Source organism: Aquarana catesbeiana, linkage group LG05 (assembly GCF_042186555.1).
Source record: "Aquarana catesbeiana isolate 2022-GZ linkage group LG05, ASM4218655v1, whole genome shotgun sequence".
Taxonomy (NCBI): domain Eukaryota; kingdom Metazoa; phylum Chordata; class Amphibia; order Anura; family Ranidae; genus Aquarana; species Aquarana catesbeiana.
Window position 1 is genome coordinate 644,788,067 of NC_133328.1, and position 27,153 is coordinate 644,815,219.

Consider the following 27,153-nt stretch of genomic DNA (forward strand, 5'->3'; position numbering starts at 1 on the left):
GTCTCTCAAAATGCGATGTCATCTGGAGAGACCCTGTGAAAGTGTGCCTAGTCTGTGCAATGCTGTACCCTACGCTAATACTCAACTAGTGTATGGTAGCGTTCAAAACATTCACCAATGCAAAGACCAGGATTGTCAGGACAGGAGGGACAATAATAGCGGGTGTCACGCCTATATCCGCGTTTGCTGCAGACACAACATCTTTTTGGGGGTGTTCGTTGGGTAGGGGTACTCGGGAGCACATAAAAATGCCTCTCATGCAGCCGACTGCATTTGGTTGGGGATGTGAATGGGGGAAGTACGGGCGCTGCAGAAGTGGTGGGTTCCCAATTAGGATTGGCGAATGCAGCAGGAAGGGCATTATGGGCACGACGGGCCTGTGTTTGTCTTTTTGGTGGCAGCGGGACACTACTTGTGCTTGCCACCTCACCAGCTTGAACTGCACTTATGGGACTCGCCACGTCACCAAGTGTTACTGCAGCGCTGGTTTGACTACGACCGGGGTATACTAGGCCGCTGGTGCTTGCCAGTTCAATAAAAAGCTTCCAAAAAAACTGTTAGCGATCGCAGGGATCAGGCCTGACTCTGCGAACGCTGCAGTTATGCGTTTAGTGTTTTGTAAGTGTCAGTGATCGATCGATACTGCACTTGGGTGGGCTGGGCTGGGCCGGGCGGAGGGGCAAAACGCAGGTGCTAGCAGGTATCTGGGTTGATCCCGCTAACACTGCGTTTTTGGGAACCCTAAACTGCTGGGGACGCTAGTATAGATCTGATCGGATCAGATATTGATCCGTTCAGATACTATACCACTAAAGGAGGCGTATGCTGCGTGCGTGGGTGTTAGCGGTACTGGCGCTAACCTGACGCTGCCTGGGGCCGGTGCTTGCTAGTTCACCAAAATGCTACCAAAAAAACTGTTAGCGATCGCAGGGATCAGGCCTGACTCTGCGAACGCTGCAGTTATGCGTTTAGTGCCTTGTAAGTGTCAGTGATCGATCGATACTGCACTTGGGTGGGCTGGGCTGGGCCGGGCGGAGGGGCACAACGCAGGTGCTAGCAGGTATCTGGGCTGATCCCGCTAACACTGCGTTTTTGGGAACCCTAAACTGCTGGGGACGCTAGTATAGATCTGATCGGATCAGATATTGATCCGATCAGATACTATACCACTAAGGGAGGTGTACGGTGCGTGCGTGGGTGTTAGCGGTACTGGCGCTAACCTGACGCTGCCTGGTGCTTGCTTGCCAGTTCACCAAAATGCTACCAAAAAAACTGTTAGCGATCGCAGGGATCAGGCCTGACTCTGCGAACGCTGCAGTTATGTGTTTAGTGTTTTGTAAGTGACAGTGATCGATCGATACTGCACTTGGGTGGGCTGGGCGGAGGGGCAAAACGCAGGTGCTAGCGGGTATCTGGGCTGATCCCGCTAACACTGTGTTTTTGGGAACCCTAAACTGCTGGGGACGCTAGTATAGATCTGATCAGATCAGATATTGATCCGATCAGATACTATACCACTAAGGGAGGCGCATGCTGCGTGCGTGGGTGTTAGCGGTACTGGCGCTAATCTGACGCTGCCTGGGGCGACGCATATCACCGCCGGGCGATCAGGGGCTAAACCTTTATTAGGTAATAAACGGCGGGTTCCCTGACACTATAAAAAATAAACGAACTAACCTGCGTCACCCGTAACGGTTATACGGCGATCAGTGGTGAAAGGGTTAACTAGGGGGCAATCAAGGGGTTAAAACATTTATTAGATAGTATATGGGGGTCCCTGACGCTATAAAACGCTGACGGCGAACCTAAATATTTACCTCACTAACTAGCGTCACCAGCGACACTAATACAGCGATCAGAAAAATGATCGCTTAGCGACACTGGTGACAGGGGGTGATCAAGGGGTTAAAACTTTATTAGGGGGGGTTAGGGGGGTACCCTAGACCTAAAGGGGGGTAATACTAACTGTCCCAACACTGTAACTGTCACAAACTGACACCAATACAGTAATCAGAAAAAAAAAAAAAAAAAAAAAAAAAAACCTGCTGGTGTCAGTTTGTGACAGGGGGGGGTGATTGGGGGGGGATCGGGGGGCGATCGGGGGGGGATCGGGGTGTTTTGTATGCCTGGCATGTTCTACTGTGTGTGTAGTGTGTTGTGCACTCACATTGATGTCTTCTCCCCTCGGCGCTGGAACGGAAACTACCGAGCCGAGGGGAGATGACATCATTTCCTTTGCTGCTGTTTAGCATACAGCAGCAAAGGAGTGTTCCCATTGGCCGGCGGCGATCGCGAGGGGGGGGCCACGAACGGATGGCCTCCCCCTCATCTCGGATCGCCGGGGAACAGAACGGGACCGCTTCGGGCACCGGGGGGGGGTCCGATCGGACCCCCCACCCGCTAGAGGCAAATCACGTACATGTACGTGATTTTGCCTGCCCGTGCCGCCTTGCCGACGTAAATCGGCGTTAGGCGGTCCTTAAGTGGTTAAAAGGCATGTCAGCATCTAGGCAAGGAAGAGAATACATACAGATATTGTTCACAATTTGGGTGGAACCCCGCTTTAAGCACCATTCACGGTTGCACCTACACGGATTATGTTTAAAAGGGTAGGCACTTCTACCAACACTATCACTAATTATTAATTTCCAAATCCTTTATTTGCATACTCACGAACGTGGAGGGAGATCTGTTACTCCGCGGTTGTTTGGCATTTATTTATTCATGCAACTCACTCAGGCGAGGCTACTCGCCGTAAAGTTTGTATATTGATTCCAATTATTATTGGGACCCTATATTACTCACCTGCCCATTTACTCGTCAGGGAGCGCCATTACCCCACTTATACATATTGCCATACAAATGCACCCCCACACACACACACTTTTCACATATTTATTCGTAAAATAATTTGAAAACCATTTATCATTTTCCTTCTACTGCACAATTATGTGACACTTTGTGTTGGTCTATCACATAAAATCCCAATAAAATACATTTACATTTTGGGTTGTAACATGACAACATGTGGACAATTTCAAGGGGTGTGAATACTTTTTCAAAGCCATGTATTGTATCTATTTTTATATCAGATTTTTATATATTGCATCTAAAAGTATTTCCTTCCAATTTTCTGGGCACATTTACCTTCCTTATTTGATTCTTTCTACATTATGGTTGTAATTACAATTGAAATGATAAAAAAAGTAAATATATTCTCTTGAATTATTTTTAATTGTAAAAATATTGAATGGAAAGAAAAGAAAAGTTTAAAATAACGCCCATCCTACAACTTGATTCCGTTTGATTGAACATTTCCAATCTTTCCAGTTGCTTCTTTTTTTACTTCTTCAATTTCAGGAAAATAATTGAAAAGGATTTAACAGTGCAAATGCTAAGGAAAACACCCCTCCCCCAATTGGGACTGTACTCCAATGACCCTGTTGACCTAAACAAAAATTGGGGACGGTTCACAGCAGAGCCATTGTGGTAGAATGACAGCCAATGCAACATCAAGGGAAACACATGGGTGGCCATTGGGGGTGTTCACACTTATGAGCTGTGTTGCCTTGCATGCACCATTTTTGAGCAATGCATTTCTGCAGCGGCTCTATACCGTGCATCCCACTGGAATGCAACATGTCAGCATGTGATTGTGCAGTATAAATAAAGTTTAAGGAAAAAAAAGCATTTCCCCTTTCTTCTGTAATTTTACCACCATTTTGTTGTGTCTACACCACACTTCAGCAACCATAAAGAAAGCGATTTCACAGGAAAAGAAGTACATGACACACTGCAAGATAACACAGCTTAGTGCAGTGTAATAAAAACACACTCCAAACTGCAAATAAATGCATTGCCTACAATAACAACCAGGGAAAATGGGGGTACTGGTGGTACTGGTACTGGGGGTACTGGTGCTCAGTGGGGGGAGATGGGGGTACTGGTGCTCAGTCAGGAGAGATTGAGGTCTTGGTGATCAGTCAGGGGAGATGGAGGGTACTGGTGCTCAGTCAGGAGAGATAGGGGGTCCTGGTACTCAGTCAGGGGAGATGGGGAGTACTGGTGCTCAGTGGGGGGAGATGTAAGGTCCTGGTGTCCAGTTTAGGGAGATAGGGGTGTTGGTGCTCAGTCGGGGAAGATGGAGGGTAGTAGTGCTAGGTGGGGGGAGATGGGGGGTTCTGTTGATCAGACGGGGGGGTGATGGGTCCTGGTGCTCAGTCAGGTGAGATGGACAGTAATGGTGCTCATTCATTGCAGATGGAGGGTACTGGTGCCCAGCCAGTGGATCTGTGGAGTGCTGATAGTCAGGGGAGATGGGGATACTGGTGATCAATTAGGGGAGACGAGGGGTCCTGGTGCTCACTCAAATGAGGTGGAGGGTAATGGTGCTCAGTCAGGGACAATGGGGGTACTGGTGCTCAGTCAGGGGAAATTGGGGTCCTGGTGATCAGTCAGGGGAGATGAGGGGTCCTGGTGCTCACTCAGATGAGGTGGAGAGTAATGGTGCTCAGTCAGGGATGATGGACAGTCCTGGTGCTCAATCAGGGGAGATGGAGGGTACTGGTGCACAGTCAGGAGAGATAGAGGTCCTGGTGCTCAGTCAGGGGACATGGAGGGTACTGGTGCTTAGTGGGGGGAGATGATCGGTCCTGGTGATCAGTCAGGGGAGATGAGGGGTCCTGGTGCTCACTCAGGTGAGGTGGAGAGTAATGGTGCTCAGTCAGGGATGATGGGGGTACTGGTGCTCAGTCAGGGGAGATGGAGGGTCCTGGTGCTCAGTCAGGGGAGATGGAGGGTACTGGTGCTTAGTGGGGGGAGATGGAAGGTCCTGGTGCACAGTTGGGGGAGATGGGGGTCTTGGTGCTCACTCAGATGAGGTGGAGAGTAATGGTGCTCAGTCAGGGATGATGAATGGTCCTGGTGCTCAATCAGGGGAGATGGAGGGTACTGATTCTTAGTGGGGGGAGATGATCGGTCCTGGTGCTCAGTCAGGGGAGATGGAGGGTACTGGTGCTCAGTCAGGGGAGATGGAGGGTCCTGGTGCTCAGTTGGGGGAGATGGGGGTCTTGGTGCTCAGTTAGGGGAGATGGAGGGTACTGGTGCTCAGTCAGAGGAGATGGGGGTCCTGATGCTCAGTCAGGAAGATGGGGGTTCCTGGCACTCATTGGGGAAAATGGGGGACCTGGTGCTTAGTCAAGGGAGATGGAGGGTACTGGTGCTCAGTGGAGAGAGAGATGAGGGGTCCTGGTACCCAGTCGGGAAAAGGGGGTCTGGGTGCTCAGCGGGGGGAGATGTGGGGGGGGGTCCTGGTCCTCAGTAAGGGAGATAGAGGGTCCTGGGGCTCAGTAGAAGAAGAGCTAATCTTTATGGGCAGCGTGGATCTCTTCAAGGCTGACTCCATCCCGGGTACTACTGGTTTCCTTCTTCAAGCCTGATTCAGACTCGCTCCCACGGGGTCCCGGCTTGATCTCTTCAAGGCAGCAAGGCAAGCTGAATCCCTGGATCCAGGCTCCCTTCTGCGATCAGTGGCAGTGCGGGCTCACACCAAGCGGCCGTGCTAATTTGAGTGGAAAATTCGGGGATCTTTTGATACCAAGCCAAAGTCAGGTAGACCAAGAAAGATTGCAGCCACAACCGCCAGAGGAGTTGTTCAGGATACAAAGAAAACCACACAGGTAACCTCAGGCTGCTTTGGAAAAAAGATGGTGTGGTTGTTTTTAAGGAGCACAATGCGCATGGCGGTCAGCAGGTGGTTAAAAACTTTGTCCAAACCACAACTGCTTACATTTTTCAGAGGTTTTCTCTTCTCTTGTGATCAGGTTTAATAGTATCCAACATGTAAAAAAGACTACATACAATAAATATATATATGCGTTTCTACATCACTTTATTGAGTGGCAGACAATGCATATTAAAGCTCATTGTGGATGCCAGTTGATGATGCATAGATTGCAGCTGCCAATCAGGCTGGAGACTTGGTTGTTCTCAGGAAGTAACAGATTTATTGGCTCTTGGAGATTCTGGGGTCTGGCAGGTTGTGAATCGTTCTTCTTCAGTCCTTCATTTGTGACCTGCATAAAACAGAAAAAAAGTTGGCATAGAGCTAAAATCTGAGCAAATAGCTAAACACATCGATGAAATTCATATGTGTAATTGATCTGTTACACCCCCCCATAGATTTGTATTTCTGTCCATCTGACTTTTCTCTACTGTAGCTAAATTGTAAAACAAGGTCAGGCATGTGCAGGCATCATTCAGATATCACCACTGAAAGTCAATATGACGTCCTTGGGCTGGAAGTGGTTAAAGAAGCCTATAAAGCAGAGTGTGACAGACCTAACCAAGATAGGGGCTTCTGGAGAGGACTAGGAGCAAGCCTCTTACCCACTGACTATGGCCCAGGGAGAGAGCAGATCATTCTCTAATGATGGACCACCACTTATCGGACACTGAGAACGCGGTTTGGATGACTTCCGATGGGACAGTAATATTTATCCACAATATCTCCCAGGAAATATATAAAGACTATTCCTGGTTTGTTTGATTCTGAACTATACATTGAAATAGCTGGGCACATTGGCCTCTGTTTCACGTTCTTCAATGTAGGAGCCAGGCAGTCTGCTACTGAGGTCTCCTGCTATAGTTTGTTGCCTACTAGGCTGAGGAGGGGGAAGATCACTGTTTTTATTGTTAATTGTGCTAATTGGAACACCTTTTGTCTCTTCTAGCAAATCCTTGGGGGATGTGTTTACACTTGTAGCAATGTGTATTGTACTTTAGGAGTTTGATGCCGGCAAGTCTGGCCTGAAGTGCGGATATCTGATTAATCACAACATTGTCTGGGTGGGCATTGAGTCACCTAGGCTGGGTTAAGTGACAAGTTAATTAGCTTTTGTTAATTATGTTCTTGGTTACAGTTTGTATTGTTAGGGTAATATAATCGGGGGGGGGGGGGGATGTCCTCCGGTGGTATATATTTTGTGTGAGGGTGTCAAATAAACATTCCATGTTCCTGCAAGCTAGTGTCGGCTAATGTTGTACGGGTGGCTATAATATCTGATCTCTGATGTTCAGACAGGAGGAGGCTGTATACTGACAGAAGCACTCAAGTGGAGTTTGTGACACCGAGATCCACTCGAAAGTGGAAGCTCTGTTTGTTTGCTTCCTCCTCCCTCCAGTGCCACATTTAGGGGGGGGGGGGAACGGGTACCTGCTTTTGGCAGGTACCTGTCCCCACTTCTGGGAGACCTGGCTGCGGTGAGATGCGGAGTGGTTCCCCCGGAAGTTCGGCCCCCCTCCTCCTTCTTCCACCGCCGGGCCAGTTAGAAAGTACAGCGTGCAACGTGCATGCGCAGTAGGGAACCTTTCGGTTTCCCTTACCACGAATGGCGGCCGCTGCACCCGAGAGCCAATTGGAAAATCAGCTGGGGTGCTGAGATCACGGGATCCCTGAACAGCTAATTGTCCCAATATTAAAAGTCAGCAGCTACAGTATTTGGGGGGGGGGGGGGGGCTGGAGCTCCTCTTTAATATCACTTAAACCACATGCCGACTGCCTAACTGGGCGAAAATACGTCATTTGTTTTATGCTAAATACCGGGGGTATGGCTGCAGATAGATGCCGGCGTGGCGGCGGCTTGGCATAGAGGTGAGCGAAGGAAAGATGGCCTCTGCTCATCTCTATGCCCTAGGAGGACCGGAGCGATGTCATGACGTCACTTCTGGTTCCGGCCACATGGAAACAGGGCTTTTGTTTTTTTTTAAGCAAAAGATAAAAAAAAAATGTTGATCTTTTGCTTTTCAGGGTAGAGGAGAGATTTGGGGACTGCACCACACATGTGAGGGATCGATGGGAACGTCAGAGCGAGAGCAATAATTTTAGCATTAGATCTCCTCTGTAACTCTAAACAGGTAACCTATAAACAGTTTTAAAGTGTCGCCTATGAAGATTTTTAAGTACCGTCGTTTGGCGGCCTTCCACGAGTGTGCGCAATTTAAAGTGTAACATGTTAGGTATCTATTTACTCGGCTTAACATCATCTTTCATATATTGCAAAAAAATGTGGGTATATATTATGTTTTTTTTATTTTTTATTCATTAAAGTGTATTTTCTCTGTGTGGCAAAAAAAAATTGCAACGACTGCCATTTTATTCTCTAGGGCAGGGGTTCAAACTTTCTAAACAAAGGGCCAGTTTACTGTTCTTCAGGGGGGCCAGATGTTGGTGTGAGTGGGAGGAATAGTGCCCCATTATTGGTGTCAGTGGAAGGAAAAGTACCACATCATTAAAGTCAGTAGGAAGAATAGTGCCCCATCATTGGTGTCAGTAGGAAGAATAGAGGCAGTCAGCCAGTAGATGTAAAGTACAAGAAAGTCAACGTACTCAAATGAACATGGCAAGACCTGTTACTGGGATGGGTAAGACTGTTGCTGTTGAAGTCATGGGAAGGGCTGACTGTGGAATTGCTCACACTGAAGTGGAAGTGATCCCAGAGGGGAGATCCACTGTTGGTGCAGAAAAGGACTTGCCTCAGTGCAGTGCCCTGTCCAGGGGGAGGCAAGTGTTAAAACTGAATGTGATGATGTGAGACTTACTGAGGGGTATGATCATACTGGTATTGAGTTGACTAATGCTGATAATGTGATGCTTAATCAGGTAGGGGTGATCGCTAAGCAGGATAGCCTATTCCTCTTAGCAGCAGTATATAAGCCTGCAGATGTGTCCCTAGAAACCTCAAGGGAGCGCTGTGTGTTGGAGCCAGAGGTTGCCCGGGACAACTGTGGTGCCTCTCTGATGGAAAAGAGGGTACTTGACCTTGGTGATGAGAACGTGTCAAATGGTAAAACTAAAATGTCTGAAATTACTTGTGGTAATAATGGGTTACTGCGGTCTGTCACTGCTGACAGCAAAAGTCTTCATGAGTTTAATGAAGCGCCACCCGAGCAAGGTGGTGAAGTTATGGTATTGCAGCCTGCTGTGTTTAAAAGTGTTTTGCCACAGGTTAGTATAAACAAAAGTGATATGTGCAATGTGCCTGCTGTGGAACCACTCTGTCCTGTGTCTCCTTTGGCAGTTGGAGCGGTACTGAGTAGTACCTGTGATGGGAGCCCAGAGAAAATAGACTGGGACAGATGGACAACAAGTCTGTTGGCTTTATTGAAAGAGGACTCAGTGTGTAACAATGGAGCTGACACCATTTCTGCTGTGCTAAATGGAGGGACTGCAGAGCAGCTTCTGGACCAGGACTCACTTGCTGCTGTTGCAGAGGATATTCCTCAGGAGATGGAAGGGCCAAGAGAGATTGTGCACATAGCAGAGGTTGTGTCCACAACCCATAAAGGAGTTATTGGTGTGGTACACCAAACGAATGTTATCCATAGAGAAGACCTGGAACAGACCATTGACATTGAGCCTGAGAGTTTTGTGGTGACTCCCGCACCTGTCTGCGCTCTAGGAGAGCACCAGGTTCTTGCATTGGATACCTCCAGTGGGGAGGAAGCCCATTTAAGAAGCGCCACCTCTAAGGCATCAGTAAATGAGTCTTTCCACATCCCTAGGGACATGAAGGAGCCCAGGAAGGTCTTAGGTGTGGAATCACACTGCCTTTGTATGACAGATATGCTGAGAGAAATATTAGAATATTGGAGTGTACAGCCGGTGTATATCCTGCCATCCTCTCCTACGTTTGGAGAACTTGTACCACGGGGTATGCCTAAATGGAGCCGGATGTTACAGGCTGTACGATGCAGAGATTGCCAAAGTTGGAAGCTTTTAATGCAATTATTGTAAATGTGGAAAGTTGTCTCGCAGTGTGCTGGATTGCGTCATACGGAGGTTGTGTATGAGAGGCACTCTGGGGTACGGTTGGACAGGACAGAAGTCTGGGCAGAAGTGCCAGAGGGCACAAGTATGTGTGATGTGGTTGGGGTCATCAACCCAAAGGTGAAATTGGATGATGATGATCAGGTATCAGGACAGTTGTTGGGAGAGGATCATGTGGCAGTGGAGTTGAGGGTTGGTGACGTTGCCATGGTAGACAACAACTCCGATTTGTGCGATTCTCCTCCAGACACTGCCTTGCAGAACACTAGTGATATGAGTTCAGATAAATGTGGTGATATTTCGGACAATGAGGAAAAGTGCAATGCACTGGTAAACGTTTCGGTTACCATGGGTAACAACAAAAATAAGGGTAGACCCGATGGTCAAGGTGACATGGTTGCTGTTTGTTGGAAGTCGACATGGTCCAATGTCATATTTCTGGATTTTGTACATATCTGTTTTTATTCCCAAAATCAGCCTGCCGTCCATGGTTTTTTAAAGTATAAAGGTATTCACACTCCCTGGAGGACAGGATGCCCCCCCCCCCCAGGTTGGAATGTAGCCCGTTAAGCCTCTAGCTGTGCATGACAATGCTGGCTCTGATCTGTTTATGAGAATTCCTGATTAACTGCTCTACTTGCGAGCTTCAAAGAGAGCCTGACTGGCAGAGATAATTGATGAATTGAGATACAGAAGATCAAAGATCCAGATATCTGTGAAGGTTTGACTCAGGTCGGACAGTGGTGATTCATGGACAAACGCTGCCCCCTAGTGGACAATACCCCTGGACGGTCAGTCATATAACCTGTTGAGGAGACACGCCCCCGGGACACTCTGATTCGTCAAAAATCGAGATGGGCCGGCAATGGGAGGGGGTTTGGATGAGGTGTGATTGTAAAAAGGGATGTTTCAAACAGAGCTCTCTCTTTCAACATCTTGAGACCAGCCGAGGAGTCTAGCTAGAGGATGTGATAAGTATATTCTTGTATTGTGTTCTGATTGTAAGCTTTGTAAAATTGTAATTCCTTTTATGTTAGTTTCCTAATTCTGCTGTTTAATATATTCCTATTTTGTTGGGAAATAAATGTAACATTGTTTACTAAGCAGATGTGTTTGGTATATCATTGTGCTTATCAGACTCTTATAGACTAGCTAATTCATAGGGATAGGCAATTTAATACATGTATGCAATAGTTATATAGGACATATTAGATTGTATATTATTGCATAGATTGCTTCACTGTTAATCTTAAAAAATACAGGAAGATGAATAATGGTATGACAGACACAGAAGAGGGAATAGGTGCAGTAGGAATAGGCCCAAAGCCTAACAAGGCGTCTTTAAAAGAGTTTAATTCCCCAAATAAAAGCGCCCACACTTATGGCTAAAAAGGTGTTTAAAAATGTGACCACTTTAGAAGTAAAGAGAAAAAGATTGGGAAAAAATGTCAAAGACCTCAGTAAGTCCCCTAGTGTTAAAGTGTTTGGCCTAAAGAAAATGAGCAGATGGCCTTTTTGAAAGCACACCCGTAAAAAGGAACAGGGGTATCTTTGTAGTACCCAAGTCAGTGTAGCAGGGGGACACAGTGAAAGTCACCTGATAAGACTGGGTGTGGCCCTTGTGGGTGGTATCTGGCACAGAGGTGCCAATTTGAAGAGGTTTGGCTGGTGTTGTTACGCCCCCCTCCGGGGTCAAAACAGGGGGGGGGGATATGTGGCAGAGCGTTGCCCTGCCAGGGTCTAGAAGGAGGTTGTGACCCAGAATTCTCAACTGGACGGGTTGAGGGGCTCCAGGGAGCTTGTAACATGAAGAGGAAACTGGCCTTTCAGTTTCCTCAGTGTTTTGCAAAGTCCACTTTGGGACCTGGAGCGTGGGGATTTCTGAGAGATCCGGGTGGGATGAAGTCCCCAGTCCTGGGTCCTGATTTTGAGAAGAGACCAGCATACTGATTGGTCAGGTGTGTGCTGAGCTTTTAGTAGTAACCTGACCATAGTTCTGGGCTCCACCCCGGCAGATAGGAAGTCTGAGTACCAGGAGTCAGGAGGGCTCCACAGGGGAGCCAGTGCAGCAAGAGGCTGCTAGCTATATGCACCAAGGTGGTCGGTGAAACAGTCTCTGTACGGGACAGACAAGAGCCTGGAGTGTAAGGCCAGAGCAGCAGAGCTGCAAGTGAGAGCCAACTAGGCTGAATGTTGTTTTGTTGATGGAAAAAGGAATGCTGGAAACCCCTGCGAGGGAAACCTATGTTTGTTTGCTGAACTTGCTTTTAATAAAAATGGACAAACAAAGCCCTTAAAAAGAAGAACCAGCGAGTGGCGGTGTCCTTAAAGCTCTACATCTGACGCTAGTCCTTTACAATACATGAAACTATTATTCAGAAATAAAAAACTGATAATTGGCATGTATGTATTCACCCCCTTTGTTATGAAGCCCATAAAAAGCTCTGGTGCAACCAATTACCTTCAGAAGTCACATAATTAGTGAAATGATGTCCCCCTGTGTGCAATCTAAGTGTCACATGATCTGCCATTACATAGACACACCTTTGTGAAAGGCCCCAGAGGCTGCAACACCTAAGCAAGAGGCACCACTAACCAAACACTGCCATGAAGACCAAGAAACTCTCCAAACAAGTAAGGGACAATGTTGTTGAGAAGTACAAGTCAGGGTTAGGTTATAAAAAAATATCCAAATCTTTGATGATCCATCAAATCTATCTTAACCAAATGGAAAGAACATGGCACAACAGCAAACCTGCCAAGACACGGCATAACACCAAAACTCACGGACCGGGCAAGGAGGGCATTAATCAGAGAGGCAGCACAGAGACCTAAGGTAACCCTGGAGGAGCTGCAGAGTTCCACAGCAGAGACTGGAGTATCTGTACATAGGACGACAATAAGCCGTACGCTCCATAGAGTTGGGCTTTATGGCAGAGTGGCCAGAAGAAAGACATTACTTTCAGCAAAAAACAAAATGGCACGTTTTGAGTTTGGGAAAAGGCATGTGGGAGACTCCCAAAATGTATGGAGGAAGGTGCTCTGGTCTGGTGAGACTAAAATTGAACTTTTTGGCCATCAAAGAAAACGCTATGTCTGGAGCAAACCCAACACATCACATCACCCAAAGAACACCATCCCCACTGTGAAACATGGTGGTGATAGTATCATGCTGTGGGGATATTTTTCAGCAGTCGGGACTGGGAAACTGGTCAGAGTTGAGGGAAAGATGGATGGTGCTAAATACAGGGATATTCTTGAGCAAAACCTGTAGCACTCTGTGTGTGATTTGAGGCTAGGATGGAGGTTCACCTTCCAGCAGGACAATGAGCCCAAACACACTGCTAAAGCAACACTTGAGTGGTTTAAGGGGAAACATGTAAATGTGCTGGAATGGCCTAGTCAAAGCCCAGACCTCAATCCAATAGAAAATCTGTGGTCAGACTTAAAGATTGCTGTTCACAAGCGCAAACCATCCAACTTGAAGAACAAGGCTACCCCAAAGCACCCTCCCCATGTTGAGTGCACGTGGCCTGGTACGGTTCAGGAAGGGGGGGTGCTCTCTCTCAGCCCCCCCCCATTTTCTTGCGGCCTGCCAGGTTGCGTGCTCGGATAAGGATCTGGTATGTATTTTGGGGTGGACCCCTATGCCATTTTGTTTTTAAATTTTGGCGCAGGGTTCCCCTTAAAATCCATACCAGACCTGAAGGGTCTGGTATGGATTTTGGGGGGGACCACTACGCCATTAAAAAAAAAAATTTGGCGCAGGGATCCACTTAGTATTCATACCAGACCCAAAGGGCCTGGTAATGGACTAGGGGGGGTCCCATACTCTTTTTTTTAAAGAGTTTTATCTATATTGCCGAGACCCAACAATTCATTGCAGCCGCGATCAGTCCTTTAGAAATGTCATTTTGCTGTGGTACTGTTCTAAACACGGGAAAAATGCGCCACTTTACAGGCATACTATAGACACCCCCCAGGCACAATATTTTAAGGAATATTTCATTTTTATTGTTCCACTTTAAGCATTAAAAAAATCACTGCTCCCGAAAAAACGGCAATTTAAAAAAAAAAATTTGCGCTGATACATGTCCCCTGGGGCAGGACCCGGGTCCCCAAACACTTTTTATGACAATAATTTGCATATAACGCTTTAAAATGAACACTTTTGATTCTTCATGTTAGTGTCCCATAGACTTTAACGGTATTTCAGCGGCTTTCGAATTTGCCCTGAACACCGCATATTGTTCAGTGTTCGCAGAACATCCGAACAACCAAAGTTCGGCCCGAACTTATACTCGGGCTGAACCCTTCGCCCATCTCTAATAATATCAGAACTAAACCCATTCCTCATGTATGTGTGTCCCCCCCTCCCCACTCCCCCCCCCCCGTCAATCAGTCCATATCTCCATTCAATGGGAGACAAGGGGGGAAAAGGAAAAGAGGAAGAGAAAAAAAAAAAGGAATCAATCAAACCACACAGATTTCTCTTCCCTTCCCCTCCCCCCTCCTCTCTCCCTCATTCAATTTGTCTGCAGTTTCTCATTTTTGTCCTCCAACCACTTTGCCGCTCCAGTCGGAGTATCAAAAATCTGTTCCTCCCAGTGCTACTACTCGTAGCCGTGCTGGATAAAGCAGTACATATGTTATTCAGAATTTTTGTAAAGAGCGTTTTATCTCAGTAAAACCTGCTTTGCGCTTCTGCAGGTCAAACGAAAAGTCTGAGTAGAACGAGACTTTGGTTTCTCTTATAGGAAATATTCCCCTCTTCCCTTGCCTTCCGTAGGAGTATCACTTTGTCTTTATAATTAAGAAATTTCATCAATATTGGTCTTGGGTATCCTCCTGGTGGTGGGGCTCTAAAAGGAACTCTGTGTGCTCTCTCAATTGAGAACAGCGGCGAGAATGACTCTTTTCCAAATACTTGTACAAACGATTTTTCGAAAAAATCTATAGGGTCAGAACCCTCACTCCTTTCTGGCAGCCCCACCAATCTCACATTATTTCTTCGAAGCCTGTTCTCCATCTCATCCATTTTTGAAGCGTATATACTAATCTGATCTTTCATATTTTTAACATCATGTTTTAATGGGTGCATATCATCTTCTATTTGACTTATTGGACCCCCTTCCAAGACTGTTGTTCTTTCTGCCGTTTTTTGAAGGTCTTGTCTGACCAATATTAAATCCTCCTTTACCCCCTTCATTTGGTCACAATCCTTTAATGAAAATTTACATGCGTTTACAGCCTGAAGTACATCCTTCAATGACGGTTCTTTCTCAGGGATAGGACTAGGGTCAGAGAGTTTCTCTTCAAGTTGCTCTGTCGGCCTTGTACTCTTACTGTTCACTGTTCTTGTTGTTGAGGCAGCTGATGCTAGGGCTGATGTCCGCTGGCACCCCCTGTTGTATTTTAACCTGTTGGGCTCCTTTTATGGGTGTCTGCACCGAGGTATGGACAAAGCTTTCTAATTTTGCTGCAGCTGCTTGGGGTTTTTTTTCCTTTGAGGAACGCAATTGTTGTGTTCCCAGATTCTCCGGCTGCATTTGCTATTCACCTATCACGTACCTGGTGCAGACTGGAATGTGATGGAGGCCTCCCTTGCTCCTCCCGCCTACACTTCTGAAGGTGGGAACAGAAAGCGTAAAGGAGTGGCATGAGTGCCGGGTAGCTGGCTGGTGATGTCGCCTCTGTAGGTGGGTAGAGCTGGCAGCCATGGTCCTTGGAGCAGGAAGCAGAAGCAGCTTGGCACCAGAGCATGGGCAGGAGCGGAACCAGGGGAAAAGCAGCAGTCAGCAACAACCAGGCAGCAGGGTACCGAATCAGCAGGCAAAGCAAGTCCAGAAGGCAGGCCAAGGTCGGGAACAGCCTGGCAATGTGGTACCAAATCAGTAGGCAGATCAAGTCCAGTAAAAAAGCCAGGGTCAGGATACCAGGTAACAGAGTAAAGGAACAAGCAGAGGCGAAGTCCAAAGGTGAGCCAGGTCATGCACAAACAAACAGGAGCAGCAGATCAGGTCTTGTTAGGTCAGGAAGAAGCTGAAGATCATCCAGCGCTGTTTACAGTGACAGAGCAGTTTAAATAGGCCACTGGGCGCCAAGTGCTAATTGGTGTGTGCACATATCCGTGTGCGATGAACTGGCATTGCGGGAATTATGTTGGTCCTTTCCATATGAATATTAGCACGAGTGCAATGTGTACGAGCATGAGCAAGTATCCGCACTGGCCTTTTAGTGGTGGAGGTCCGGTTTACCTTACATCGCCTCTTCTTCTTGTTGTTGCCATAGCTGTTTTTATAAGCCACAGTCCTTCGGGTGTTTATAGCTATTGCAATTAAAGGGAAACGAGGAGGAGAAAAAAATAAGGTAGGGGTTCCCCCCTCCCTCCCCTCCTCCTTCAATCTTTATACATATCAAGAGCTGGGCCCCTAGACTGGTTTTTAAGCGAGGCTAAGATATTGAAATAGTATATAACAATGTCCTCTAAGCAGTAAGGCTAAAGATCTGTAATCTTATAGATCCGTATTTCAGTGGCCTCTACTGCTAAAGACGCAAAGTTCCGTATACTCTGATTTAGAGGAACAGTCAGCGGCAAATCATAAATTGACATCTATCAGAGCCCAGTGCCTAGGCTTATTCTCAGATAGTTCATTTATCAGAGCCCAGTGCCTAGGCTTATTCGCAGATAGTTCATTTATCAGAGCCCAGTGCCTAGGCTTATTCGCAGATAGTTCATTTATCAGAGCGCAGTACATGGGCTTATTCACAGTTCAAATACTACATTTATCAGAACCCAATGCATTGACTTATTCATAGTTCAAATAGTTAATTTATCCAATCACAGTGCATAGACTTATTCACAGTTCAGATAGTTCATTTATCCAAGCACAATGCATGGACTTATTCACAGTTCAGATAGTTCATTTATCAGAGCCCAATGCATAAACTTATTCACAGTTCAGATGATTCAATTATCAAGCCTACTCACCCTTCCAATAGCTCCTTTCCAGTGCACCCAGCATCCAGCAAAGGGATTTATTCAAAATAAAAAAGCCACTCACCACTTGGGTCAGTTCCGGCCCTCTAACGGGGGGCATCACTCATACCTCTCAGGTCCCTCTCCAGAGATCCCGGCTCAGCTCACCTCAGATGTCCCACTTTTTCCTCCCGAGTCCTGTCACCATGCACTCGCAGTTGCCCCAGCAGTAACGCCGCAGAGGCCTTCTCCTCATGTGCTCCCTCTCTCTAGCAAGTTCTCACTGCGCTCCAAGAAACACTCAGGCGTCACCTGACCGGCTCGGTAAAGCTCGCAGTTCTCCTCGGCATTGGAGTTACACTCCTCCTCCTCTCTCGTTGCACCACTCGGAGGGGGGGAGGTTGGAGGGTGCATGGCTCAGCGACCAGATCTATCAATTCAGGCTCCCCGCTCGCTCCGACACCAAGCGGCGGTCTCCACACATCACTGCACCGAGGGGAGAGACAGAGGGAGAGCTCACACACAGCCTCACGCTCTTACTCCACTCACTCCTTCATCTCACATCCGGTCATGCCCCCCTCTCCCCAGTATCACTTCTGAACTGCGCCACTTTACAGGCATACTATAGACATCCCCCTGGTACGATATTTAAAGGAATATTACACTTTTATTGTTCCACTTTAAGCATTATTAAAATCACTGCTCCCGAAAAAACGTCCGTTTTTAAAAACTTTTTTTTGCATTGATCCATGTCCCCTGGGGCAGGACCCGGGTCCCCAAACACTTTTTATGACAATAACTTGCATATAAGCCTTTAAAATGAGCACTTTTGATTTTCCATGGTCGTGTCCCATAGACTTTAACAGTGTTCGTGTGTTCGTCCGAATGTTTTGCCTGTTCGCGTGTTCTGGTGCAAACCGAACCGGGGGGCTCATCCTTATTCCTCATCAGCACCATTCCATATCTCTAACAGGACTCACCAGGGGTGTCCCTTATCCCCCTTGCTTTTTTGTTCTAGTGATTGAACACCTATCTAGGGCTATCAGGCAAAACGACTCTCTATAGTTGGGATCCAAATGCCCTCTTCTAATCACAAACTTTCGCTCTATGCGGATGACTTACTAGTATATATACAACAACCTCATACGTCACTACCCTCCTTCATTTAGGAATTCCACAGATTTGGGGAATTCAGTAACTTTAAATTGAATATGTCCAAGACAGAAGCCCTTAACTTATCCCTACCTGCCAATACCCTTGCTCAAGTGAGATCTAATTTCTCCTTTTAATGGGGCACTAGGGGTATCTCATATCCAGGGATAACGATTCCTTCCAACTTGTCAGACTTATATGCCCTGAATTATGCCCCCCGTATTGTCTCAAATCAGGAAGGACCTATATGCCTGGAATTCATCCTCTATACCATGGTTTGGTTGCGTCAACACGCTCATAATGGATACTCTCCGTAAACTACTTTATTTGTTCCAGACTATACCCATAACTGTCCTTAAAGGTTTCTTTAGTTCTCTACGCTTAATGTCTATACTTTTTGTTTGGCATCAGGGGCACTCCCGCATCCGCCATACATTGCTTACCTACCCCAAACTTCAGAGAGGGGTGGGCCTACCAGATTTCGTACTCTACCACAGGGCAGCCCTATTAGCCAGGGTATTGGAATGGTTCCCTCGCCCCTTCCCTAAAGAATCCACTATGGTTCAACAGGACTTTGACTTTGACCTACGGGTCCTTCTTTGGGGATTCGGACAGGAGTTACAGCGGCTTTCCTCTTCTTCCCCCTTGACCATTGCTGCCTTACGTTTATGGTACAGGATGGGGATGTCTTCCCTTCTATCTACGGACTCCTCACCTCTAACCTCACAATTTGATCACCCCACACTGTCTCAGGATATGGGATTGCATATGGTAGGCCCATTTACGTGCTCCTCCTGGCCGGTAGCTAGCTCATTTGTACACCCCATCTCAGGTACACCTACCGTTCCTGAGGGCCGTGGTAACTGGCTTACTGCTCTCTGCATATCCTCCTTCTGCTCAAATGTATCCTCCTCCTCAGCGGGAGCATCAGCGGGAGCCATTGTCAATCACAGCCAGTGAGCCAATGAGGAGAGAGTGGGGGTGGGGCTGAGCCAAACTCCGTGTGTGAATGGACACACAGAACAGCGGCTTGGGAGTGAGCCTGCTCGGGCAGAGGCGTATCTAGTGAAAATGGCGCCTATGGCAAGCATCGAAACTGCGTCCCTGTCAAAACATTGGAAACCCATCTTTCAGATAACCTTACCAAAAAAAATGGCTAGCAAAACTACAAGTCCCTAGGATCAGTAATGCATAATGGCCGACAGGCCCTCTTACCAGACCCAGCGAAACAGCAGCAGTGATCCCTCCGACTGGATGTTCGCTCACCCTGTGTTGTGTAGCGCCCTCTCTGGTGGTACTGGGCAGCGTGGTGCTCTCTGGTGATGCTGGGCAGCGTGGCGCTCTTTCTGGTGGTGCTGGGCAGCGTGGAGCTCTCTCTGGTGCTGCTGGGCAGCATGGTGCTCTCTGGTGGTGCTGGGCAGCGTGGTGCTCTCTCTGGTGGTGCTGGGCAGCTTGGCGCTCTCTCTGGTGGTGCTGGGCAGCTTGGCGCTCTCTCTGGTGGTGCTGGGCAGCGTGACACTCTCTCTGGCTTCCCCCAGCACAGTCCTCTCTTTCTTTCTCCTGTCTCCTGTAACTGGCTGCTACAGTGTAGCACTCACTCCCTCAGCTTGTTCCTTGGATCTCTCTCTCCTCCCTCAACAGAGTGCATGCTGGGAGGTGTAGCCAGCTCCCTCTGGAGAACAATGGGGCCGCCAATCTTCTGGGACTACATGTCCCATGATGCTCACCTAGTCTCTTTTGATTGGCCTCTGCTGTGGCCAATGGGGAGGGGGAAAAAACAGGCGGGAAGCTGGGCGGTGAATCTGAAAAAGAGCCCCCTCTCTTATCCTGCTCAGCTGACAGGAAAAGAGTAGGGGTGGTGAACGGGGGAAACCTTTAGACAGCCCGCAGCTCGCCTCTCCCCTGTCACAGTGCCACTGCTTCTTCTCTTTAGATGAGAAGAAGCATGCTGTCACTGCTTCACTGATGGGGGGGCGCTTGACAGCACCTGTCCCTACAACTGATACCTGGATGGATGGTGTCACCCGGGTACGTTCCGCCCCCCCCCCATAGCGATGCCACTGCCTGGGGGTTCCCCACGTCCGCCTCTGGAAAAAGACAGACCCTGCCAGGATGCCAGAGAAGGAGGGTAAGCGGAGCATTAGGCTCCGCCTCCGCTAGTTGAATGGCCAGTCACCGGCCACTCTATGGGGGTGCCAGTCCCTCCCCTCCAGATGGCCAAGTACGCTCCATACTGCCCTTCACTAGTGCCATGCTACAGCAAGACGCCGGCCACCGCAGACTGTATATGTGCGGGATTCGGCCGTGCAAGGCGGGACTCAGGTTGGGAGGACGGGTCGGGGGGGCTTTTTTGCCACCCCCCGCAAAGAGACAGTACTGACGAGCGCCCCCTATATATGGCACCCATTTCACTTGCCATATGTGCCATACCCTAGATACGCCACTGTGCTCGGGTGCCCCCCATAGCAAGCCGCCTATCTTGTCTACCTGATAGGCATCTCAAAGGCCAACTAAGAATTGCATACGGTGGGGTGACAATACTTGCCAGGACCTGAATCCCCTGCTGGTGGCACTGTGGTTTCTTGGGTGGAAAGTTGTAGTTCCAGTGTCCACCAGCGGGTCTCTCCCAGCTGCCAACTCTCGTAATCAATCTCCACCTGATGCTGGCTGCTGGGAGGGTACTTAAAGTGGTTGTGAAGTCAGGATAATAAATAACTTGCATCCCCTCTGTTTTAGCAAGATCTAAACTATTATGTGTCTGTTTTTTTTTTCTAAATTCTAATTCTAAATACCTTAAACAAATATCAGCGTAATGAAGGAGGTACGTAAACTGACCACGGTTTCAGGGCTCAGCAGCCATGATTACTGTGGTCAGCAGAGACAGGGGGACACAGGAACAGGCAGAATCAGTGCTGTGCTGTTTAGCATGCTTTAACCACTTAAGGACCGTCCCACGTACATATACTGCGGCAGGGTGTCTCTAAAGTGCAAAATCACATACCTGTCGATGACTGCAGGCCACCTGCAATCTTTGACAGGAGAGGAAGAACGACGGTCTGCCTATGTAAACAAGGCAGACCGCCATTCTGTGAGTGAGGAAGATGGAGATCTTGTGTTTCTACTAAGCAGAAAAACGGATCTCTGTGTTTCCCCAGTCACAGCATTCCACCCCCACAGTTAGCAAATACTCCCTAGGAACACACTTAACCCTTTGATCGCCCCTGATGTTAACCCCTTCCCTGCCAGTGTCATTTTACAGTAACAATGCATATTTTTAAGCAATGATCACTGTATTAGTGTGACTGGTGCCCAAAAAGTGTCACTTAGTGTCAGATTTTTCTGCAGTCGCAGTCCCGCTAAAAATCTCTGATCGCCACCATTATTAATAAACAAAAAACTAAATAAAAAGTCCATAAATATATCACATAGATTGTAGACGCTATAACTTTTGCGCAAACCAATCAATATATGTTTATTGGGATTTTTTCTTACCAAAAACATGTAGCAGAATACATATTGGCCTAAATTGATGAAGAAATTCGATTTTTTACCTTTTTTTTATTGGATGTGTTTTCTAGCAAAAAAGTTAAAAATATTGTTTTATTTTACAAATTGTCGCTCTCTTTTTGTTTATAGCGACTGCGCAATTGTCAGTTAAAGCAATTTATGGGGAAAAAAAAATGATCAAAGTTTCATATGGGTACAGTGTTGCATGACCGTGCAATTGTCATTCAAAATGTTACAGCGCTGAAAGCTGAAAATTGGTCTGGGAAGGAAGTGGGTGAAAATGCCCGGTATTGAAGTGGTTAAGTAGTTATGCTATGTGAATGGGAACATGTAACAAATATAAAGTAGGTGTTATCCCAATGTAGTTGCAAAAAGTAGAAATACATGTAACGAGCCCCTGCTCGCTCGGTTCCACTCTCCCGACACTCCTCTGCTGCTATAGAATCAGATTGCAGATCGCAACATCTGATGGTTCGGTCATCCGTGCTCCGGGATTAGAACTACAGCTATGTGCCGTTCTAATCCAGTTGTGTAGCTCAGAACAAACACCAGGCAGGCTGTATGTAAGTTCAACCAGAAATCTCTTTTAATGAAAGGAATACAGGCTCTTTTATACAGTCAAAGAGGAGGTGTATACCTCCTGCTCATATTACTCTGAACATACACCTGTGACCAGAAACCTAATTAACATGGGCTAATTAACTAATCCCTTTAGACAGCCTAGATGACTCAGACATGACCTTTAGGCCAGACTGGCCGTCTTGTAGCTCAGAAAACCCAATCAACATTATCACAATAGTAGAGTTAATTAACACAAACAACAACGGGGATCTAATGACTCTTAGATCCCATATTAGAGACTTATTTACAATACACATTCTAGCAGGCAACAGACAGACAGGTGTCTGAAATTGACATCAGCATCTCCTAACAGTATTTGTCCCAGCATTATGAATCAGCCACTATTTCTAATATGGCAAATCCAGGGTCCCCAGAGTCTGTGTGTCCTGGGGGACCAGGACCCGAATCCACAGTAATACCACCTCAACGGCCCCCAGGCATACAGCTCACAAAGAGCACCGTTCCCCTAAATGCCAGGGCCCACGATCGATCGGCAAGAGGCTAGCATTCAGTCCCCTCCAAAAGTCTCTCTCCCGGCTAGGTCTGTCACAATACACTTTAAATCTTTTTTTTTTTTCAAACAAAAAAATAAAATTGTCTCTGCAACTGCTTAAAACGTGTTTGCTGGAGTTATGCTTTAATTCATCCAAGTCCATTAAAATCTACAATTCTTTTGAGTGTTCATCAAAAAGTTTCCGCACTTTTTAAAACAAAGTTACATACTGTATATAAAATTGCGGAAACATTTTGAAGACCCCCTCGTACAATCTAAGACTACCCTGTTCACACGATAGAGACCGTCTGCACATCTGCGTGCACGCCAGATACAAGGGTGGTGGTGCTGGAGAGTAGGGGCGGGGCCATTACTTTGTGGGGGGATTGAAATTCCTCTTCACTTGTCGCCTGAACAGGTGTCCCCATTGGAAGATTTTCCCATTGTGACAACCTGAACATTTGTAATTTCCTACCACCTTCTTTCCCTGTGGAGACGCAGATAGTAACGTAAACATGACAGGGGTTCCTGTCCTTCTCTACTCTATACAAAATTTAAAAAAAAAAAAGTTTTGACTTTAGATACACTTTATGCTTATTATATTTCAGTGTGCACCCTCCAGACTCCCTATACACATCAAATGCAGTGTTATTGAATGGATAGTCCTGGCCGGAACTTACGTTGCCAGGTCCAGTGGTTGAATCCGAATCCGAATCCGGGGAGTTCTTGAGAATCGGTGCCGCCTGATATGCAGCCAAGAGGCAGAAGATCACGAGATAGACGGCCCAGTTGTCCATTGTTTTCTGTCCGGTGCTGCGCGCAGTGTCTCCGAGTCCTCCCTGATAAGTGATGAAGAATATAAACCTGCAGATAAGGATCTGGGTTCAGTTACCAGACAGGGGCGTTTAGTAAATATTGTCTCATATAATCCATTGTTCGATGATTAATTAACCCCTGAGGAAGCTGTATAAGGAGATCTGTGTGTGTCATATAGAGCTGAAGTCTCCATCACCCTCCCCTTCATCAGAAATTACTCACCGCCCTCATTGTGTGACCCCGGGGTCAGTACAAGGAGGATTATATACAATGAGCTGGAAACTCTGCGATGAGCATGTATTCTCTAAATCTATTCATACATGTGCATTATTCTTTTTTCTTCATCCTTCTTACTTTATTCTTGTTCTTAATCCATTTTTCTTTCTTCTTCTGCCCTTCTTCTTCCTTCATGTTTCTTCCTTTTTCTCCCTTCTTGTTTCATCATATTTCTTCTTCTTTTTTTCTCCTTCTTTCTCCTTCTTCCTTCACGTTTTGTCTTTCTTTATTCTTTTTCGTTAGCCTTTTTTTTTTCTTCATTCTTACTTGTCTTTCATCTTCTTTTCTTATTTTTCCTTACTCTTCTCTTCCTTTTTTATCTCTTCTTGTTTTTTTTTCTTCCTTCATATTTCTGCTTTTTTCTTCTTTTTCTTTGTCTTTTTTTTCTTTACTGCTTTCTTCTTCCTTCTTCTTTCCGTCTTCTTCCTTCTTCTTTCCGTCTTCTTCCTTCTTCTTTCTCCTTCTTCTTTCATGTTTCTTTTTGCTTCTTTTTCTTTTTTCTTCTTTTTCCTCATCCTTTTTTTTTACTTTTTTCTTATTTCTACTTCTTTCGTTTTTCCTTCATCTTCCTTTTTCTTTCTTCTTTCCTTTTTCTTCCATCATGTTTCTACCTTCTATTCTTTGTTGTTCTTCCTTCTTATTTGCTTCTTCTTTCTTCTTTTGTCTTCTTTCTTCTTCCATCTTCCTTCCTCTTCATTTCTCTTCCCTCTTCTTTGTTTTTTTTTCTCCTTCTTGTTTTGCCTTTCTTTATTCTTTTTCTTCGTCCTTTTTTTTTTCTTTTTTTCTTCTTTCTGCTTCTTTCTTTTTCTTTCATTTTTCCCTTTTCTTCCTTCGTATTTCTTCTTTCTATTCTTTCTTTTTCATCCTCCTTATTTGCTTCTTCTTTCTTCTTTGATACTCCTTCTTCTTCCTTTCTTCTTCTTCTTCTTCTTTCTTCTTCTTTCTCCTTCTTGTTTTGTCTTTCTTCTTTTTCTGTATCGTTTTTTTTTCTTTATTCTTACTTGTCTTTCTTCTTCTTTCCTTACATAGTTACATAGTTGGTGAGGTTGAAAAAAAGACACCAGTCCATCCCATTCAACCTATGAGTTATGTGTGTGTTTATGTCATTACATCGTATATGTGTATATCTCCTCATAGTGTAGCTTGTGCGCTCCAACCACGATGGCGGCAGTGACTTTTGGGTTGCTTATGTGATACATCACTTCCGCCATTGTGGTTGGAGTGCAGGTGGAGCGCAACTTGGCGTGTCAGCTCCATTTTATGTGTTCTTAATGGAATTAGTACATTTCTCAAATAAACGGCTACTCGCTACACTATGGAGAGCTTCTCTTTCTTCCTTTTCTGATCTACACATCCTGTTTGGCCACATGGTTGGGGGAGAGACGCCTGTATTCGGTGGGGGCATCGTGACACACATTTTCTGCCTATTTGACACCTGTCATGGGTGAGTAGGATGTTTGCCTAGATTGGTGGAGGACGGCACCTTTTTACCTTTCACAATATTACATTTTCACTGTGCACTGGATTAAAGAATCGTTTGGTGGCGGTTCATGAACTTTATTATCATTATATTGTTGCATTTAAATAGTCCATTCATATTATTTGTCACATGCATATGTTTATATGGGTAATTTATATCACATGGTTTGGTTTATTGAGCGCGGTATGAATTTATTAATTTCACATTTGACTTTTATGGTTACACTACGGGCTGCTCACTTTAATTATTTAATTATAAATTATTTAAATCAATTTATTTGGTTGAGTCCAGAGTGTGCGGCTAAGAGGTCATACCTTTTTTAACCACATTCTGAGTACTCGCCATTTATCACCACCTTTTGGACTCGCCCCTATAGCCAGTTTTCAATCCATGTACTAACCCTATGGTCCATGCCGACAGACCTTAGTTTGTACAGTAAACGTTTGTGGGGAACTGTATCAAATTCCTTTGAAAAATCCAGATACACCACATCTGAGGAGTAGAGAGATAGATTTGGGTGTCATCATCATAGAGATGGCATTTGAAGCCATATGAGGTTATCAATTGAGTCAGGGGATGGTATAAATATAGAATAGAAGGGGCCTGAGTACAGAGCCTTGTGAGAAGAGAAGAGGAGAGGAGAAGAGAGGATAAGAGAGGAAAGGAGAGGAGAGCCCTGTCAGATTTCCAGTGCAGCAGTTCTTGGGAGATTCTTCTTTCTCATTTGTCCTGTTGACCATTATTACAGAGATGAAGTAACGAAAAATCCAAAATGTTACAATTGTTATCAAAAGGTGAAAAGGGTAAATCTTCTAAAGGGGGTCACCTGTTTTGGTGACAGCTGTCTAAGATGTGCAAAGATCTCCTCTTATTTCCTGCTGCATTTATGGGACAGGAAGTGACGGTAAATCTCCCCAGTGGGCCACAGACACAAAAAGAGGGTTTTAACCCTTCCCTACTCTTTTAAAAAGTAATATACCTACATTAATATGGAGTCACAGACCCAGAGCATAAATGCTGTGAATGAGTATCACAATTTCTTCTCTCTATGCTCATTTCGGGTCAGCAACTCAGAATGCATTAGAGTTGTTTCTGGGTATTGTTGACGTAAACCACAGCACTTGCTGTGCTGCCAGCTAGACAGGGACATTGTTTGTTTATTATTTTTATACACATGTATTTGCATGAAGGTCTGTTTAGCTAATCTTCTTATAATACAACCTTCTTAAAAAGGTACAATCAGATGACGTGTTTTTTTTTTTTTTTTAGGTTGGGTGGGAGTAGGAAAGGGTCAGAACCACATATTTGAAAGGCAAGATTGACTGCCCTTTGGAAGAATCAACTGCCATTTTATGTAGCAAAAAATGTATTAAATCCCTTAAGGTCATACTTAATAAGACTGTACACAATGTACAAACAGAATTTCTTTCATGTCATAATTTGTCCTCTTCAGATAGCATGTTTCCCAAAAAATTTCCTGGAAACCAGTGACACAGAACACAACCTCTTAGACACCCACACCATCCTTAAACCATCTTAGAAACAGAACCTCCGGGTCCTGCACAACCACGCCAACCTTGAAAGATCTTAGGAACACAACCTTCTGGACACCTGCACCAACCCTGAATGATCTTAGGAACACAACCTCCTGGACACCCGCACCAACCCTGAATGAACTTAGGAACACAACCTCTGAGTCCTGGACACCCACACCAACCCTGAAAGATCTTAGAAACACAACCTCCTGGGCACCCACACCAACCATGATACATCTTAGGAACACAACCTCCTGGACACCACACCAACCCTGAAATGTTTTAGTAATACAAATCCCTGGGCGATCAAGCCAAACCTGAAAGATCTTAAGAACACAACCTCCTGGACCCCCACACCAATCCTGAAAGATCTTAAGAAAACAGCCTACTGGACACCCAAACCAACCCTGAAAGATTTTAGGAACACAACCTCCTAGACACCCACACTATCCCTAAAAGATCTTAGGA

At 46.0% G+C, this 27,153-nt stretch overlaps 1 long non-coding RNA gene across 1 annotated transcript; it reads right to left on the bottom strand.

Annotated features, from left to right (window-relative positions):
• Positions 1-5,873: 5,873 nt before the first annotated feature.
• On the bottom strand, positions 5,874-25,862 carry LOC141146190 (uncharacterized). The gene is made up of 2 exons (XR_012244754.1): positions 23,259-25,862; positions 5,874-6,074 (listed from the first exon to the last, which is right to left on the bottom strand). It is a non-coding gene; the product is annotated as an uncharacterized lncRNA (long non-coding RNA).
• Between the last annotated feature and the right edge of the window lie 1,291 nt (positions 25,863-27,153).